We start from the raw sequence: 13,450 nt of genomic DNA on the forward strand, positions 1-13,450 counted from the left end.
GAAGCTTTAAGGGATGATTATTTTTATCCTTTGTCAATAGAGACACAATTAATTACTCCAAAAATTGGGGGCAGGGGCAAAGCTTTTTGCTGGAAGGCCCCCTTCGTCTCCCCGTATCTCCACCTCTGCCTGTAACATATTGCATTTATTGCAGTCTCTGTAATAAATATCATTGTCTAATGCTTCTGTTTTTTTTTAATTCTTTTTTTTATTTAGTTCCTTCTTGATCTGTCTTTTATTCAAAAATTGAGATATAAATGTGTTTGAAAGGTCAAAGTTTAATTCCACATGAACTTGGATATAAGCTGGACACATAATTTAACCCTTGTGCTATCCTAGGCACTTTAACATTGGGAGTTGGGTCATCTACACCCACTAGACAGTGCTCTGAACCTTTTTTCTTCAATGATTTGGGATCTTCACTGGTGTCCATGGATTACATGAAATCTTTCCACCTTTATCCACCTTTGTCATGGTAGGGAGAACACGTCAATGTAAGGGTGGGGTCATCTAAGATAGCACAAGGGATGACAGTGAACGATAGAAAAAAGATTGTTTGTATTTTTTGTCACTCCAAATTTTTCAGACACTTTCTCAAATCTGAAGGATTGTTCCTGCTCAAACAAGCTGAATAAAACCGCCTTCTCACCAGATTATCATCCGCCCTGCAACCTGTCAGAGCTCCACCCCCAAGGCAGCATCCACCGACAGCTTCAGAGCCCGCTGGTGCGCGTTTCAGCACACAACGATGCACACATCACCTATGATTCCTGGAGGGGCCGAGAACATCATTGTGATCCCAGCTGTAATATATAATTACACACGGATCAATTAGTAACCTCCTCTGTTGGCTCATCCGGTGCACGTCTGATTAATGCTGTTAGAGGACATCAGTCTAATGATTGGATTGGACAGTAGGTAAATTCACTTTTAATGCAAGCTCTGCTTCTAATTAAGCAGTTAATTAAGCTTGGCTTTATTGAATTATTGGATGTGATGGGCCTGCATTTAATTAGCTCAGCCATGCTGTTAATGTAGTGCAGCTGAAGAACAGGGAGCCTGAGGTCATTGACAGGAAGCGTACAAGCAACTGCTGGATCTCATCGTCTTCATTCTAAATCTGCTACTCAAAGTTCGGTTTCAATCCAATTAGCTGTGGGTTCTGTTTTGTTGCTTTTGAGTGAGTCTCACTCTGGATCCAGTAGACACATGCAATGACGGTGGCTCCTCCCCCCTTGTATTCCAAGCAGGAAGTGCCCGCTGCCTTCAAAAAGCCAAAATCCCATCGACTTCTATAGAGAAAGAAACAGTTATTACTCAGTCTGTTACCTTCTTTTTTTTAATTAATTTTTTTACATGTTCTTGCTAATCTGAATTTGTTTTTCAGACTTTTTTTTCTCTGTATTGCAAATTATTCAAGTTATAAACTGGCCAGACGCCTCAATAAAAGTATGTGGTCTCATATAATCAAAGCCCGGTGTGGGTACCGGATGTTCTCGGGTTGCCGGATGTTCTCGGGGTCCTTCGACCAATGATGACGTCACACTATTTGATTGGCTGTAAGTTGCCACGACCAATGAGTTAATGTCGCTAAGTTTAAAAAAAAAACTTTATTGACAATTGCGGTATCATACATTAACAATGACATTAACGTTAACAACGAACAATAACGATGTAATCAATATTGCCTCGAAGATCAGTCACCATTGCCAAATATAAAATATTGACATAGAAAATAAAAAATAGAGGGGGAAAAAAGAAACAATGAACATAACACACAAATAAATAAAAACATAAGTAAAATAAAATAAAGGAACATAGAAATAAATCTAAGTAGTCTAATACTAGTTAAGTTAGGGGTACTCGTGAAGTTTGTATTTCTGAACAAAACTAAGCAATTTCAAGCCATTCTTCTTTTTCATATAATGAAGTGATTGAAAGCAAAAACAGAGCTCTTTATTAAATGTTATAAAAGTGATTTGGGCTTCAAAACTTGACCTCACCAAGATGGCGGTGCTCTCCTCCCATGAGGAACCACGTGATGTCTCCTCTAGTGATATAACTCATTTGAAGGACCCTGAAGGACCCCGAGAACATCCGGTACCTACACCGGCAATTATTAATTTCTCCTCCATAATCAAATTCAAATTGTATTTGTCATATGCATGAACATAACATAATGTGCTGTCAAATGTTTTCTATGACTGTCCGACAGTATGAGAAATGATAAAGATAGGAGTCAGGCGACCTAGTAGAAAAAGACATTTCAATAAATATGTGAAATTACAGCCTTACAGGAAGTGCACATGTAGACCTTGTTTTGTTTTTGTTTTATTGTGTTGTTTATGTGTTGATGTTGGTGATTTATTCATAGAAGAAGGCGGCTCATGATCCAGACTTTAGAAAATGGTGTTGGTCTCCACGGATTTGCCGTGTAAAGAAAGGAAACGGCAGTGGGTTATCAAAAACGTGATGCAACCCAGCGACAGACTCTGTGCCTCCATCTCTCTCTCTGACAGGTTAAGGATGTGTAAAAGATGTCACCCCTTCAACGCTTCACAGTCATGCTTTTAGTCTGTGATCAAGGTTTATGTTTATATGAGAAGACAGGGTTTTTTATGTTTTATCAACATCTACACTTATTGTGTTATTTGCAACTTTTTTTTATATGTTTTCATTTGTGTCGTATGTTATTTTACAAAGAAATTATCACTTCCAAATCATTTATCACTGGAGGTTTTACAGAATTGCAGTGAAATTTAGAATATAGCTACAAAGTAGGAAATTATTTACTGTCTTTTAAGCTGTAATATGCTATTGTTTGTTAAATTTCAAGCTAAATGAACATGTTTATTACTGTTGATATTTGCTGCACTTAAAGGCCTTTTTATATATATATATATATATATATATATATATATATATATATATATATATATATATATATATATATATATATATATATATATATATATATGGATTAATTCTAGTTATACCATGGTCCGGGTGAATACTCGATTCTGATTGGCTGCTGCGTGTACATTAAAAAGTGATATACCACAGGATAACTGCATGTTGAAAAAAGAAGTTACGGTCACCGAGCTTAAATGTTTTGTATCACTGCGCCGACTTCTGTAAAACAACCTTTTGCTTCATCATTGGACTAAAACAACCGATAAGAGGTGAACTTTCTCTCTGAACTGATGCTTTATTCAGCCCATCGGAAAGATCAGCATATAAAAATATCGCTTTAAATAGACGAATCTTGACTGCAGTGGTGGTGCGGCGCGGTGCGGACTCTTTGTTACGACGCGCCGCACCACGTAACAATTAGTCCGCTTTTTGTGACCCAACTCCCAATGTTAAAGTGCCTAGGATAGCACAAGGGTTACAAGTGATATTGCACACTTCGTCGGCCATTAACTTTTACTCTTGGGATTCATGGAAGGGGAGTGAAACATAGAGGTAAATTTGATGTAGTTAATTAAGTTAATTCAGTAGAGAAATACTATAAGACCAAATTCGGCTGTTTTTTTTTAAACCCCTTAAAGCCCTCTACATCCTCTTCATCTTTAGCAAAATCATTTGTTTTTGAGGTCTAACATCAATTATGATGTGTTGGGTGATTTGTTAAATTTTTGCTCACAGCAAAAAATGTATTTTGTCAACAAAAATTTTTGTTGTGTTAAAAAATAAAAATGTTTGTTGTGTTCTGTTGTGTTATTGTAAGATGCATAAATGTTGACATGTTTATGAATTTTTTTTTACTTACCCACTGTTTCAAATTTGATACCCATATTTTTTTGTAAAGAAATAATTGACAAGTTTTCAATACAGCAAGTAGTCATTTCGAAAGAAAGAATAAAAATAGATGAGTTATTCTCACCATAAAGTGTTGAAAATTAGCTCAACGTTTCCTGCCAAAAGATGACATTGAGGCAGCTCTTTTGAAATGAGCAGGAAAGCCCTTATACTGCCCCTAGTGGACTGATAATGCACTACAGGGCAGAAAAGTGCAAGAGGTTTTTAAGGGAAGTTTTGGTTATGCTAATGAAATCTCAGAAATGCATGTGTCAAATATGATAAGAATGGTGATATAGGGTTAAATTAGGCATTCGTCGTGGCGTTCTATACGGTTAGGATCTTGCGCCTTTCATTTTTTATTCACTTTTTTATGTCACAAATAGACCTCAACAACAGATGAAGAAGGATGTCACGTTGCCTCAGTGCATGACAGCGTTCTCATCCCCCCACACCAGTCAAAGTGGCAGTAGAAAGGAGTGAGCTTTCCCTCTGCTGGTTCATCTATTCAAAAGGATGACAGGATGCAGAACAATGGCCGGGTGTTACCACAGTGGAAATGTATTTCCACAAGGAGAGATCTTAGGAATGAGAATAAAGAATGATATATTTGTAAAACCAAAAGATGTGCATGAAATAAATTCATAATCTTTGGCAGTTAGGCTCTGGGCCGATGACGTCCTGCATGCTGGTGGGAAGAAGCTTGGACTATAGATGAACAAACCCCAGAGCCTAGAAGCTGATGGTGGTTGAGGGCCAGTCCATGACAAAGCGTTGTTCCAGGAGGAGGACTGTCTAGAATGTAGAGAGACAAACATCATTACTAAGCTAACTTATTTCATTGACGCCATTTTCTAGGGGTGACATCACACTCACTTAGTCAATGGATTGACTGTCATTGGGAACTGGACCGTTTACAGTGAGGAGGGAATGAAACCGACTGCCCCATTAGTGTAGTTTACATGAGGGTTTTGCTGTTTGCTGTTTTCAGGCTTTTTTTTCCCCACATTTTTTTGACCTTGTCTTTACTTTTTCTTTGTGAATTTATGCTTTTTATGTGATCTCTACATGTCAATATTTTGCCATAAAACATTTGCCATAAAACAATTTTTTGTGCCTTTTGCAGCAAGACAATGAACAAAACAACCACTCAGACTTAAAATTTTGGACAGTTTGTGGTTTATTATGGGATTATTGTGTAATATAAAAACAATTGGGTTGTACTAACAAGATGTATGTCAAGCAATGAAAAAAAACAGTTTTAAGGATAAATTGAACAAATTGTAGTAAAAAAAAAAGCCACCGACTAAAGATTAATTTGCAATTATTGAACACCTGTAAAATATTACCGAGAATTCAATAAAACTTTTTTTATGTTACTGTAATACATTACTTTTCTGATGAGTCACTCTAAAAATTGATGATAGCTAATGTTTGAAGATTGCTGGGAGCAGATGAAGAAGCTTCTCTAAAAATCACATAGGATTTCTTAATCTTCATCTTTACTCTCTGTCACAGTGAGTATCAGTCTCCGGCAGTGATCCTCAGGTGACCTCTGCAGCAGCAGCAGCAGCCTTCACAAGTTCCTGCTGGATCCAAGAAAATGCTCAGCTCGGTAAAAATCTTGAATATCACAAAATGGGACTGTTAACTAACTTTGCACAGCATCAAGTGGGTCGCAAATTTTCGTCACGGCAACACTTTCACAAACTCTGTGTTTGCACACACATAGAGCAGGGATGATCTGACTGACTCCAGGAAGCAGATGCCCAATTACCATATCCTAATGATGAGGAGGAGGATGAAGATGTGAGGATGCAGCTGGCTGCTGTTGACAGTCTCAGGCGGCACAGAGACGTCTGAATATTCATGTGACATTTTCATGGCTTTTCCTTCCATGTTTTTTTTTAAATGTTTTTAACTGCGGTTCCTCAGTCAGACGTTCATTTGAAGCCCAAAGTGTTCATTTAGAACAAAATGAAAGTGTTGCCTGGAGTCTGCATGAGCGATTACTGTAGTAGAAGGAGTGGAGATGCTCCAGATGTCCACCACATTCACGCTGAAGGAAGCAGCTCCTTTCTTCTCCTTTTAGCTCGATTACACTGGATTCACCCACACGTGTAATTTGACCGTTGAAATAAAAGTCATTGACTCAAGTTTATCAATGACTAAGTTCAAAGTTAGTTCAGTGGAACAGAATAGCTTTAATGTCCCTGAAAAGGTGCAACAAAATTTAGCAGTAACTAGTTTGTGCAAAAAGGCAGCAAGAACAAAATATGTAAAACAGCAAAAAGTCAAAATGAAGTGCTAATTTCTTCTGCTTTCTCTGCATCTACATTACGCTCAGTCGCCGGCTCTACGTACAAGCCGGGCACTGAAAGTTCAACCAGTTGAACTTCTGGTAAATGGCGTATACTTGTATAGCGCTTTTCTACCATCCTTGAAGGCCTGAAGCGCTTTACAGGCACAAACCCATTCACCCATTAACACACTGATGGCGAACACTGGTGCTAACCTTCCACCAGAGGCAAGGTGGGGTTCAGTGTCTTGCCCAAGGACACTTTGACACATGCGTGCAAGACAGGATTCGAACCTGCAATATTATTATCAGGGGCCGACCGCCCTACCGCTGCTCCACAGCCGCCCCTTTTGACTGCTAAATCGTGCAAACCCTGAACTTTCACCAGTCAGGGACCAGATTTTGTGTTGACGCACTGATGGTGTCCCCTGTCACCCTTGTGCTATCCTAGGCACTTTAATGTTGGGAGTTGGGTCATCTAGACCCACTAGACATTGCTCTGAACCTTTTTTCTTCAATGATTTGTGATCTTCACTGGTGTCCATGAATTCCATGAAATCTTTCCACCTTCATCCACCTTTGTCATGGTAGGGAGAACACGTCAATGTAAGGGGGGGGGTCATCTAAGATAGCACAACGGTTAAGGTGCCAACTGTTTGGGAATTGATCACGGAGAAGAAATGAATACGTAATGTTTGTTCCCGACTGGATTTCTATGTCACCAAGTCTTCAGATATATCGGAATAGAGCTGGGAAAGCTTTGCGACATTTCGCACCAATCCCCTTCCAAATAGGTGGTGGGCATCCACTAGTTAACAGTAGAAACAGAAGAAGCCCCTCCCTGCTTGTCCGTTGTGAACACCATATGCTTATGAGCGTGTTCAAGAAAGTGTGTTTTACTTGGACGCGCTCACAAACCTGGAGCAAAGTTTGCGAGATTTGCACCGCTTTGACATTTCGCAGTGATTCTTTTAGGTGCAAGCGCTCGTGTCAGGTGACGAACCCGTTCAACAATGCGCATTTCGGTCACATGCCCGATGTGAATGTAGCATTAGAGAACAATTGAAGTTGTCTATTAAACTAAGTATGAGATCACAAACAGGTACGCGCAGAGTTTTTATTGAAATGGGTCCGATCTGCAGAATGACGCAGAGTAAACTGTCAGAAAAGTTGTTGAAAAGTTCTGTCATCCTGCACCAACTGTGCATCTAGTGAAGGCCACAGTGATGATCCGAAAATCCTTCAAAGGCTGGGAAAGGGCCCCACCAGGGAATATGCTTCAGTCATTAGGTCAAACGTGTGTTAGTGCTGAACCTCAATGAATATTCATTAAAAATTGAGTTAGATATGTGACATGTGTGTTACCACCAATGTCCTCCAAACCATGATCAACATCCACCAACTCTACAGAGAGTTTGCTGCTCAACAGGAAGGACTATTCAGGAAGAAAACACAATCCACCGCTGAGGAAGTAAAAACAAATGTTTTAACTATTTTTCTTCACTTAAGAACATATGACCCTTTGTTAGATTAGAAGGAGAGGCCATAGATGTACATCTATTTTACTATGCTGTTAAATTATCTTTGCATGCCAGCAACCAGGGATGGGTTTTTTCAAGGCTAAAAAGATTATTTATAAAAAAAAGGGAAGAAAAAAAAAAGAAGAGAGTATGGCTTACTCAGTTTCAATGCAGATCAAAATTAATTTAAAAATAAAAGTCCTGCAATTGAATGTTGTTTTGGGAAGTTTTGTCTTAGATAAAATATTTTATGCTATTAATTTTTAGCGAACAGACACACCTGATTCATGTTTACGATGAAAGCAGCAACCACAAATATTTACTCTTTCCATAGCAAAAAATAAAAACAATAATATGACCGTTCTAGAATGTACTAAAATGTCTCAAATAAGAACACTAAGATGAATAAAGTGGTGAGAGACGCTCTATAATGGCAAAATGCGTTAAAAAAGGCAATTTCATGATGAACAATATGACCTTTTTGCATTTACAAGTAAGACATACATATTGTAGTGATCATGTCGATGTGGCTATCCTGCCCATGGCAGGAGTGCATTATGGGAGTTTTCTGTTTGCTTTGTTGAAACCATGGGGTATCTCCAAAGACATTTACAATGTTGGTCTGTTCTGTTTAGTTCTGAAAAGGCCTTATAAATGGTTAAATCTGAGGACATTGGACTCTGCCATTTTATTTGTGCCTCCTGAAACAACAGCTGCCTGGGGTCGTGCGGTGTAAGGGGCACGGGTCAGCTCACTTATTAGCCTGCTAAAACAGTTTAGACCACAGGCACTAGCACCTTGCTAGTTAGCATAGCTGAGTTCTGCTCCATCCTGACCTACGTGAGAGAGCAGCCGCCGCAATATATTTTACTCATTTTTACCCTTGTGCTATCTTAGATGACCCCACCCTTACATTGACGTGTTCTCCTTACCATGACAAAGGTGGATAAAGGTGGAAAGATTTCATGTAATCCATGGACACTAGTGAAGATCACAAAACATTGAAGAAAAAAGGTTCAGAGCACTGTCTAGTGCAGGGGTCGGGAACCTATGGCTCGCGAGCCATATATGGCTCTTTTGATGGTCACATGTGGCTCGCAGACGAATCTTTAATTATACTTTTTTTTCCATTAGACCAGTTCTTCTCGGGCGCGATGCGATGCCAGAGGCGCGCAGTAGTAGCGGTGCTTGGAGAAAAAATCTACGCCAGCGCTATCAGTTTACTATTATCTATTATTTCACAGAGTTTGTACCAGCTGGAAACCTGTGAATTGCCGTGCCTAAAACTGCGCTCCCGTCTCTGAGAAAGAGCGCGCAGTAGCGGGGACGGGATGTTAGAGGAAGAAAGCGGGGGGGAGGGGGGGCACAGGCAGCAGGTGAATCGCACAGGGATTGTAAAAACATAAAACCTGCTGCCCGTCACTCACTGCAGCGTGTGAGTGTGTGTTTGGCTCCGCGTCTGCATGTGATCAGTCTGTCTCACATCTACAGAACATTCAGGCCTATGATCACGTTTAAAGTCTCAACGCCTGCATGAAGCAGAAACTCCACGTAAACCAGACTAGACCATCAGCAGAACTAACACAAGAAATACTCATCATTTATCAGCAACAACATAACAATGTTGTTGCGGACTGAGTTTAACTTGGCTGTTGGGCCGCGTTATAAGTTCTGGAGTTCATTAAACGCATCAAGCAGAGATTTGATTGGCTCTCAGTTCTGTCGCTCAGCCTGTTGTTAGGTAGTTTGGACCAATGGGGTTCAGCCATGGGCCGAATAAGGGAAATGGGAGGGCTGGAGCGGCAGTGAGCGAATATAAAGTTGGGAGACGCGCGCTCGTCTCGGCGGGAGAGATTGAGGAGTTGCTGAATTAATTGTTTGGCGTTTGTTGTGGTCTGTAGTAATCGGAATAAAGAACTTTAAAAGAGGTTAAGTCTCCGTGCCTCAGTGTGGGAAAGGGACACTACATTATTGTATGGCTCTTTAAAAATTACATTTAAAAATATGTGGCGTTTATGGCTCTCTCGGCCAAAAAGGTTCCCGACCCCTGGTCTAGTGGGTCTAGATGACCCAACTCCCAATGTTAAAGTGTCTAGGATAGCACAAGGGTTACACTGGCAGGATAGGCTGTCACCTGCAGAGACCTATTTATCTGTTTTAGACTTTTATCAACAAATTTCGTCCTCAGTGTTAGACAATTGAGTTTTGTGCGTTAGCATCATGCAATGCATTGTGGTCTGTATTCGCTTATCTAGTGAGTATCAATGGACAATGGTTTTTCGCAGAGATACACTGAGACATTTTCAGGGCTATGGAGTTTGGAACTGTAGACACACTGATGAAATGGCGAACGACCGAAATTTGCCCCTGTCTTCGGATTATGGGAGCTGAATAATTTGTTGGTTACTCCAATCAACATTGCTTTTACTGTTTTTAAGTGATGACAGATCACAGATGGGTTTAAAATAGAAGAAGCTTTTGTAAAAGATTTAAACATTTTCACAGGTCGTAACTCAACTGTCATATTATGAGCATGCGCTGTGTTGATGTGGAGAGGAAGAGGGGCGGACCCTCCACCTTATTGTCTTATTGACCATCAAGTTGAACAGGGACGTCCAGCAGAGCCAGAGAGTCTGAACCCACTGTGTTTGTGTTCATGGAGGCTGACTCAAGATCAGGAAGCAGAAAGAAGCAGGAGAACCATGAATGCCATCATCTACTGACTCCTCCAACTGAGCACAGAAAAACTCTTCCCAAAAAACATTCACCACAAGGTGGCGCTGCTAGATCATAAAAGGTAAAACAGCCAGTCTTTGTCCATCTTTCAACACTGAAATTGACCCTTTAAGTCCTCATTTTAAGAGTTTATCTTCAGGTGTGGCTTTGGATTTGCTTCAGTTTAAAATAAAAGTTAAATTAATGTTTAATTGTTAGAATAAAAACAGTGAGAATCATCTGCTGCTGGAGCCAGTTTCTTTTCTATCCCACCACACATACACACATACATAAACACACACAAACACACACAAGCTGCTGCGCAGCTGAAACTAAGCCAAGATCATCAACTGGTTGGCTGTGAAACAGTGAGAAGGTCTTTAACAGACTGACTGCTTCTCCTGCTCGCCCTCCTCCTCTTTAGCAGCTCGATGGACAAAGATCTGTTGTTTCAGCAGATCGGAGGCGTTTCTCTTCTTGGGGTTTATTGTGGGCAGAATCAAAGACAAGTGGAAACCATCTGAAACTGCCATTATTAATATTCTTTTTAAAGACCCTTTTTGCTCCTCAGAACTGCACAGGTTAGATTCAAAAACCCAAACCCAGATCTGGGAAAACTAGATTGATCCAAGTTGGTCTGTCTAACTTTCAGTCAAATAACAATATTGCGATGAAAAAAAACCTGAACTTTTTGCTGAGGAAAAACAGGTTTTTCTCACCTAAAATTTAGTCCATTTCCTTTCAAAACATCTAGTAATAAAAATCATGCCAATTAATCTACTGCTCATCAGAAGTTAAAATTATTATCTTTTTAGGAATAAAAATCCACATACAATAATAAAATGTTAGGAATTTCTTTTTAGTCCAAAAGGTCAGTTTGAATGGAAAGATTTTGAGATTTGCTGTAAAGTGCCTCAATTTGAAATATTTCATTCAATTTTTTCTTTATATTGTAAACCTAAAGAGTAAAATTACTGTGAATTCTCTAAATTGGTCATTTTATTACTTCTATCTTGTGAAAATGTTATAAATTGAAGTGATTAACACAACTGCAGCCAAGTCAATGTGTTAAAGAGATTTTAAGTTTTATCTTCAAATCTGTTTTTTAATGACAAAAAATCTGCATTTGTCCACTCTATGGTAAATTAAGAAGAAAAAAGTTAATTAACACAGGAATAAAAGTTTCTTTTTTCCAATCTGTGAATTTTAACGTCACATTACATTTACATTAGTGTTGGTTGACTCGTGATTTTTTTCTGCTTTTCATTTTAAGTCATGTTACATGAAATTAGATGAAAGTCTTTTGTCTTACAACAGACGTTCAAGTGTTGTTCCATGTCTGTCTCTTTCCTGTCTTCTCAGACATCATCCACCTTACTGAGTCAGGTCCTGCTGGAGGTTATTACTCGTCTTTTTAGAAGGAAATTCTTTGTCACCACTTTTGCTTTCTCAGTACAAGTTTGTGCTAGCAACCTTGATAAAGCTTCAGCTGGTGCTTTAAATAAACTGAATTTAATTAAACTGATGCAGTCCTAATCTGAGTGGATTAAAAACTAGAGAGCAGATTCTGTCAAATTAAAATCAATAATAATAATAATTTGTCTTTATGGGTCATAAATGAAGTGCCTGGTTTCCTATGAGACACCACATGTTTTAAAGACATTGGGAGGCTTAAGGTTGTGGTCACCTTAATTGACCTACACATGTATCTTAAAAGGAATATGATTGGGGCGCTAGTGCGCAGCTGTAAAATGTAGACGTGTTTTCCACGGCTCTCCACCGCAACTCAAACTTTTCCGTTATAAACCACCTTGAACTTTTCCTACTTTTTTTTGTAAGTAGACGCTGCCCATTGCGGTTTTTTTTCTTTTTTTTCTTGCAATGCCTCCGAAAATGAAGCCTGTAAGTAAGACGGGAACCTTCAAGGGATATGTTAGCAGCGCGGCTAGCGGTGCTAATGCTAACACTAGCATTCCAAATGAGTCCTCTCCCAAGACAGCGGCTGGGCCCCGTGAAGAGAAAAGCTACGCTTTGAGCAAAGAGATGTGTCGGGAGATGGCCACCTCTACACTCGGGAAAATTGATGGGCAGTCTGATGCTTTGGAGTCCAGATTTCAGTCTATTTGCTTGGAACAAGCGGACATAACAGCTCGTCTGGAAAATCAGGAGCATGCGACCAGCGTGTTGGATGAGAGACAGGAAGCATTAGAAGCCAAGTGTGCGCCATCGGCGGTTTCCCCGGCCGGTTGGCTGCCTCGGTCCCGTCGAGGCCTGACCAGAGCTCTTCTAGGGCCGGCGTTTGGGGGTGGGGGCCTGGGCTTGCTCCGGGGGGGGCCGGCGCTTTCTGGCTCCCCTCTCTCTGTGTGGGGGTGGTGGTGCTGGGCCTGGGGTGTCTGCGCCTCCGGGGGTGGGGCCCCGGGGCTGGGTGGGCCTGGCCCCCTTGCTGGGGGGGGGCGGGGGACGGCTGTTTGACCACCGGGGGATAGTCTATCATCTGTCCCCAACTTACCCCCTTCCTCATATAACCTCATAATAGGGTGAGGGGGTGGGGGGCTTAGCCTGCGATGAGCCTTGGGGGGGGGGTTTACTAGGCAGTGACCCCCCTCCTGTGGTTGCCGTATGGAGTGGGCCCCCCCCTCTTTCGGTTTTATTTGCACCTTAGACATGTAGGGCCCTTGGTAGGGGGGGTGCTTGGACATCACTGCCAGCAAGCAGCGGATGTCCTCCTAGCACCCTACCCGCCAATTTTAACCGCACCTTAGACATTTAGGGCCCCTTGGTGGGGAGGGTGAGGGGACGTCACTGTGAGTAATCAGGAGACGTCCCCTTAGTGCCCTACCCGCCAATTTTAACCGCACCCCCCTTAGTACACACACCCCTCCCCCCTCAATATATACATCCCAACATAAACACACACACATGCACACACACACTCTCTCAAACACACATACACGCACACACATTTTGCAAGGAAGGTGGGACCTAGGACCATCTGTCCCCTGCCTCTTCCCTGGTGGGGGGTACGGGCCCCTTTGCAACGGCGGCTGTGTCCCCGGGGTGCTGGCCTCCTGGGCCCGGCGGTGCTCTCTCCGCGCGGTGGGGGGGTTCACATTAC

This window comes from Oryzias latipes, chromosome 5 (genome assembly GCF_002234675.1).
Source record: "Oryzias latipes chromosome 5, ASM223467v1".
Lineage (NCBI taxonomy): Eukaryota > Metazoa > Chordata > Actinopteri > Beloniformes > Adrianichthyidae > Oryzias > Oryzias latipes.